This window comes from Manis javanica, chromosome 2 (genome assembly GCF_040802235.1).
Source record: "Manis javanica isolate MJ-LG chromosome 2, MJ_LKY, whole genome shotgun sequence".
In the NCBI taxonomy this organism is placed as follows: domain Eukaryota; kingdom Metazoa; phylum Chordata; class Mammalia; order Pholidota; family Manidae; genus Manis; species Manis javanica.
In genome coordinates this window covers 140,932,161-140,938,812 of record NC_133157.1, presented here as the reverse complement: position 1 = coordinate 140,938,812, position 6,652 = coordinate 140,932,161, and the positions used below count along the sequence as shown (strand labels likewise).

The following is a 6,652-nucleotide window of genomic DNA, read 5'->3' as shown; positions in this document are numbered from 1 at the left end:
TTTGCAAACATATATTCAATAAGGGATTAATATTCAGAATATATCAGGAACTCATTTAACTCAACAGCAAATGACAAACAAGACAATTAAAACTGGGCAAAAGACCTGATCAGACATTTTCCCACAAAAGGCTACAAATGAACAACAGGTATATGAAAAATGCTCAATATTACTCCATCAGGGAAATGCAAATTAAAACCATCCTGAGATATCACCTCACAACTACTAGGTTGGCTAGTGTCAAAAAGACAAGAGATAAGTGTTGACAAGGATGTGGAGAAAAGAGAACTGGTGCACTGTTGTTGGGAGTATAAATTGGTATGGCTACTGTGGAAAACAGTATGGAGGTTCTTGAAAAAATTAAAAATATCTTTTCTCTTGGCAGTAGCCATCAGGTAAGCCAGGATGGGTGCTTATAAGTAGACCCAGGAGCTATGGAGGAAGAGGCAGCTGATGTAATGCGCTTTCTTGCCAGGGTGCGCTGCTGGCAGTACCAGCAGCTCAGCAATCCACAGGCCCCGCCCCAGGTGACCCAATAAAGTGCACAGACTTGGAAAGAAGACCAAGCAAGGTTATGTCATCTATCCAATTTGTGTTCACCATGATGGCTACAAACACCCAGTACCTAAGTGTGTAACCGATAGCAAGCCTGGTTTTAACCAGATAGTTTGCTTAAAGCCTTCAGTCTGTTGCCAAAGAACGACCTACATGCCGCTGTGGGGTTCTGAGAGTCAAGAATTCTTACTGCATTGATGAATTCTTTGAGGTTATCCTCATTGATCCATTCCATAAAGCTATCAGGAGAAATCCTGATTCCTAGTGGATCACCAAACCTGTCCACAGCACAGGAAGATGCAAAGGGCGACACCTGCAGGCAGCAAGAGCCACAGCTTTGAAAAGGGCCTGAAGTTGCACCACACTATTGGTGGTTCTCACCCTGTAACGTGGAGAAGGCACTGTACTCCCTAACAACTCCCCAGTATTACGGGTGGACATAGGCTTTCACCTGTAATACCATCCCCACAATCACTACAGTTAAGGTAATAAATGTGTCCATTACCTCCAAAAGTTGCCTGTATCCCCTTGTTTTTCCTGTATTTGTGTGTGTGGTAAAAAACAACTAACACGGGATCTGCCCTCTTAACTATTTGAAGTGCACAGTAGCATATTGTTAACTATGGGCACTATGTTGCACAGCAGAGGTCTAGAGCTTACTCCTCTTGTATAGCTGAAACTTTATCTCACTGAACAGCTCTCCATTGTTCCCACTCCCATCTCCTGGCAAGCACTACTCTATTTTCTGCTTTTATAAATTTCACTATTTTAGATATGTAAGTGAAACCATGCAGTATTTATCTTTTTGTGACTGACTGATTTCCCTTAACATACTTTCATCCAGGTCCATTCATGTTGTTGTAAATGGCAAGATTACCTTTATTTTTAAGTCTGAATAATATTTTCTTGTATGTTTATAACCCATTTTACCCATTTGGCTGTCTATGGATATTTGGGTTTTCCTATCTTGGCTATTGTGAATAATGTTTCAATGAACATTTCTTTCTATTTTATAGATTAAAGTGGAACTCAGTGTTGTTTAAACTATCATTTTTAAATGGTCTCTTTTCAATTGCTTATAAGCTATTTGTATCTATTTTTGTGCATTCTTCTTCATTCCTTTCTTTGCTTTTAAAATGGAGTCTTCTTCATTTTTCTGTGAATTTTACATACTAAAAAGAATATGTCCTCAGATATACTGCAAATAATTTTTCTGTTGATTGTTTTATTTTACTTTTTATAATAATATTTTTTTTAAATTTGATGCAAATATTTAATGAGTTACAAATGACCACACAGTTGTGCTGAATACATACTTATTCTTTGTGGCCCGTATAATTATATTAGCTCTTAGTCAGTAGTAGATTTTTTTCCTTATATTAAACATAAAATTTTATCCGTAAACCAACCACCACATATAATAACATTTTTATACTCAAAATTATCAGTTCCTTTATCATGGCTTCTGAATTGTGTGTCCTGCATAAAGGGCCTTCCTATGTCCAAGTTCATGAAAATAATTTCCTCCATATTATCTCAGAGTTCCCTTGGTTATGCATTTATCTTTAATTGAAATTATTGATCCATTTGGAATTGATTTTGGTGGATTTTTCCTATGGTATTTTTATTGAATGACATAGTTACCTCCTATTATATTAGAATCACATTTATTACACTCTAAATTTTCACATGGTTTTTAGCACATTTCCAAAAGGCTCTGTGCTTACTCCATTGATTGATTTATTACTATGTAAGAAACAAATAGTTTTGTATGTCCTCCAAAATGTCCACGTCTTAATACCCCAAACCAGTGAATGTTACTCACATGGTAAAAGGGGCTTTGCAGATATGATTAAGTTAAGGATTTTGAGACAGAGGGATTGCCCTGTGTTATGCAGGTGCCCCCAGTATGATCATAGGGGTTCTTACAAGGAAAAGAGGGAGGTAGAAAATTCAAAGGTGTGGAAGGAGATGACAGAGGCAGAGATCAGAAAGGGAGAGACTGGAAGATGCTATGCCACTGACTTTGACAATAGAGGAAGGGGTCATGAGCCAACGAATGCAGTGACCACTAGAAGCTGGAAAAGGCAAAAAAAAAAAAAAAATGATTCTGCCCTGGAGCTTCCAGAAGGAACTAGCTGTGACGACCCATTTTGGGTTTCTGATCTCCAGAACTGTAAGAGAATAAATATGTACTGTTTTAAACCACTAACTTTATGGTAATTTGTAATAGCAGCAATAGGAAACTGATATATTTCTCTATAGATGTTTAATAAAGGTTAGTATCTGCTGGCATTAACTCCCTCATAACTCTTTTTTATTTCAGTATTTTCTTACCTATTCTTGTATGTTCATTTTTCCAAATAATCTTTCAAAATAGCTTGTTGAGTTCCAAAAATACTTTATCATTGTTTTTATTACTGTCACACTAAATTTGTTGATTGGCTTAAGAAAATTTGTTATATTTTTACAATATCAAATATAAAAGTCTTAACTAACTTTTGGATGAATTTGTCAGTGACAGATCAGTCAGTATCTGAAACTTTTAAGCGCAATGCTCAGTTGTCAACATATTCCTAAAATGGAAACTGATCTCTCATGTAACTCATATATATACAACAAAGAGACATCTCTTGTAAGGAATCAGCTTATGTGATTGCAGGGGCTGGCAGATCTGACATTCGTAGGGAAGGCTGATAAGTTGGAAACTCAGTCTTGAGGAAGAATTCCTTCATACAGAAACCTAAGTTTTTACTCTTAAGGCCTTACACTGATTTCATGGGCCCACCCACATCATGAAGGGCAACCTCTTATCATCAAAGTCAACTGATCATATAGATACTGATCCCATATATAGAATACCTTCACAGCAACTTTGGACTAGTCTTTGACCAAATACTTGGTCTCCATAGCCTAGTCAAGTTGACATCACACTACTGTTACATAAATTAAATGATCTTAATCACCATTTTTTAGGGTAATATAGTTGAAGGACTTCAGCAACATACAGTTATGAAAATAGCTGAAAGGACAATCAAACCAAGATTAAGTTTTGAGTCTAAGTCTCCCTGAAGAATATTTATGTGAATGAAATATATTGAGTAATGATCAGTTAGCCATGTTTCTTTTATGTACGATGACCAATTCAGTGGAAATCAGCCGTTAGTAGGTTATAAATCTATTTAATTATAAAGTGAGCTTGATGATACCTCATAGCCCTGAGTAAAATGGAGATCTGGCAATATCTAACTGAAGATAGAAACACTTTATAACTTACTCACCTGAGTAAATTTATATAAATGTGTGTGGCCTAATGTCAGTCAATCAGCAAAACAAACTAGTGCATGAAGATAAGTTTGAAGGCAATTTTTTTGGGCCACAGAAGTTGACAGAATAACATGCTTCTGTTGTACTACAAGATCACCAAGGATCAAAATGACCAAAATTTTGTAGCTTGAAAGAATAACACATATCATGTGAACTTCTCTCATATTATGGCCTAGGAAACAGAAGCTCCTTAAATCATACCCACATCTCAAAGCTCTTTCTGTTATACCTCAAAGGTCTTCACTAGTTGTTGGTGTGTGTGTGTGGCAAGATTTCTTTGATAAAGTGGAATTAAGGACTTGAGAAGACAGGTCAAATCTTCCGTATACATCTGAAATTAGTAATAACAAAGGCATAAGCCACCTCCATTTGCTTCATTGTGGTTCTGTATTACCTAAGATACACTGGGCTCAAACCTCTTGGTTTAAATTTCTAGCACCATGGCTACAGAATTACACTGATGACAAATGACAGTATTTAACTGACAATAACAGCCTTTAAAAATTGGGACATTTCTCCTCTCTCTCTCTCTCTCTCTTCTCATCACCATACTTTTGGGCTTGTGAAGGTCATTACCTTATTTTGGGTCATTCTTAATGAAAAATACTCTTCTCAGGATGTCTTCTCATAATATCAAATAAGTTAAAGTGAAAAGTTTATTCAGTATTTCCTAAAGGGGGAAAAAAGACTATTTAAATGTTTTGTGAATTTTTCAGTGACACATTCCTTTTAAAATTTCAAAAATGTTTAAAGATTTTCACAGGATGCATACTGTTGTATTTGTACACTTAAGTTCATAGTGTCCACATTGGAAACAACTGTTCATGTTGAAACTTGGGAGACACTTTCACTCCCTTATTTTAGGCACCTTTCTCCAAAGAAAATTAAGACAATATGAAAAATAGGGGAAAAAATACAAGGTCTTACTCCAAAAAGTGAAACACTAATAACTATTCATTATAAGTACAGAAGTTCTAGATTCTTGGGACTGGAAGAATGTCCATCATGGCCTGAGTGGGGAGGGCACAGAGGCAGAGACTTACCACCCAGAGACCAAGAACAAGACAGTTTGTAAAGGGCCTTTGTACCACACCAATGGCTTGGGATTATGCTTTTGAGCAACAAGGAACCCTCAAAGCATTCTAGATATTCTAAAATGTAAAATGTTCTTTATGCTGAGTTTGTTTCTGAAAGTATAAAACTTTTTGTTTGCTCATGGTTCATAGTACAGATAATGGAGTTGGTTGCCATACTGATTCACCTTAAGAATTATTTCTATAAAAAGGAAAAAACATCACTTTCAAGCAAAGAACATAAAGGAATATGAGGAAATTTCCTAGCTTTGGATGTAAATTCAGATGTGAGTTCTTAAAAAAATTTATCAGAAGTAAATGGAGTCAGCGACACTCATAAATTGAGGAATGATTATATGCTCTTATCAAAACATCATTTTCTCTGTCAAATAATTCAGTGGAATAGGAAAGACAAACTCTAGAGTCTTACTGTTCTAGTTGGGTATCTACCTGTGGTAATTTAATTTACCTGCCCAGCACCACCCTTAAACCTAAGCAAGGGAGGCTCTGATCCCAGCTCCTATCCTCAGGTGCCCCTCTCTTCAGCTTTAGAGTGCTTTCATGTAATTGTTGTAAGTTCTCCTCTGGTGCCTGGGATTGGTCTGCATGGACAGTACCATCTGGGTGAGCCTCACTACACCTAGCCTAGGATCAGTGTAGGCCCTGATGTCCCTTTCTCTCCTCCAGCAGGCTTTCTAATACACTGTGTGGGGTTGACCAGATGACCAAGAAGCTTCAGGACCCATAGATATTAGGACATCTGGAGCCCTAATGCTAAGCCCCAGTTCCTGGAAGGTGTCCTGGATAGTGCGGTATTTCTTTGCATATTCATGCAAGATTGGACCACCACAGTATTACTAATATACTTATTTTAAGTGACTCTTACCAGACACAGGGTGAATCTAGATCTCTGGACTGCTTACTAACAATGGTCCAACTCCTACCCTGGAGCTTTATCCATATGTGTGGGCTCACATATCACTCGATCTGCCTGTGCTTCACCATAGGGCCACCTCTGGTCAGAAACACCTGAAGGGACTGGGTATTCTTGTACTTGTTTTTCCAGCTCCCGGTACCCAAGGCATCCAATCACCTTTTAAAGAGGCCCCTTGCCGTGTGTGTCAAGCTGTGTTCTGAGGGTAGCCATACCCAACTCCCCAGATGGCGTTCAAGACTCTCGTGCAGCAGTGCCAGTGGGTCTTTCCTCGTCTCCAGCTGATGTGATCATATCACACTCTACCAGATCTGTCTTAAGCTGTGATAAGGGACACACATTCTTTAAAAAATGGGACCGATTTCATTCCCCCCCCAGAGGCCCCTCATCCATCCTCTCAGCTGGTGATGTGGTATGGAAGGCAGTTAATATATTTAACATTGAAACAAGCACACTGTAGAAATGAAGTAATGATGGTCTAAAGAGTTTAAGAAAAGACATGTATGGAAGCTGTGTGGTTCTATAGTTATGGTAAAATTCCAAATGGTAAATTTAACATGAATGCCCATAATGACTAATTTCATATATCAACCTAACTGGGCTAAAGGATGACCAGTTAGCTGGTAAAACACTGTTTCTGCATGTGTCTGTTTGTTGTCTCTGGAAGAGATGAGCATTTGAATCAGTAGACTGAGTAGAGATCACCTTCACCAATGTGGATGGGCATCATCCAATCTGCTAAGAGCTTGAACAGAACAAAAAG

General features: G+C 37.7%; 1 pseudogene; it reads left to right on the top strand.

Moving 5' to 3' along the window:
* The first annotated feature begins 405 nt into the window (after positions 1 to 405).
* On the top strand, positions 406 to 969 carry LOC108388212 (large ribosomal subunit protein eL15-like; annotated as a pseudogene).
* Positions 970 to 6,652: the final 5,683 nt, after the last annotated feature.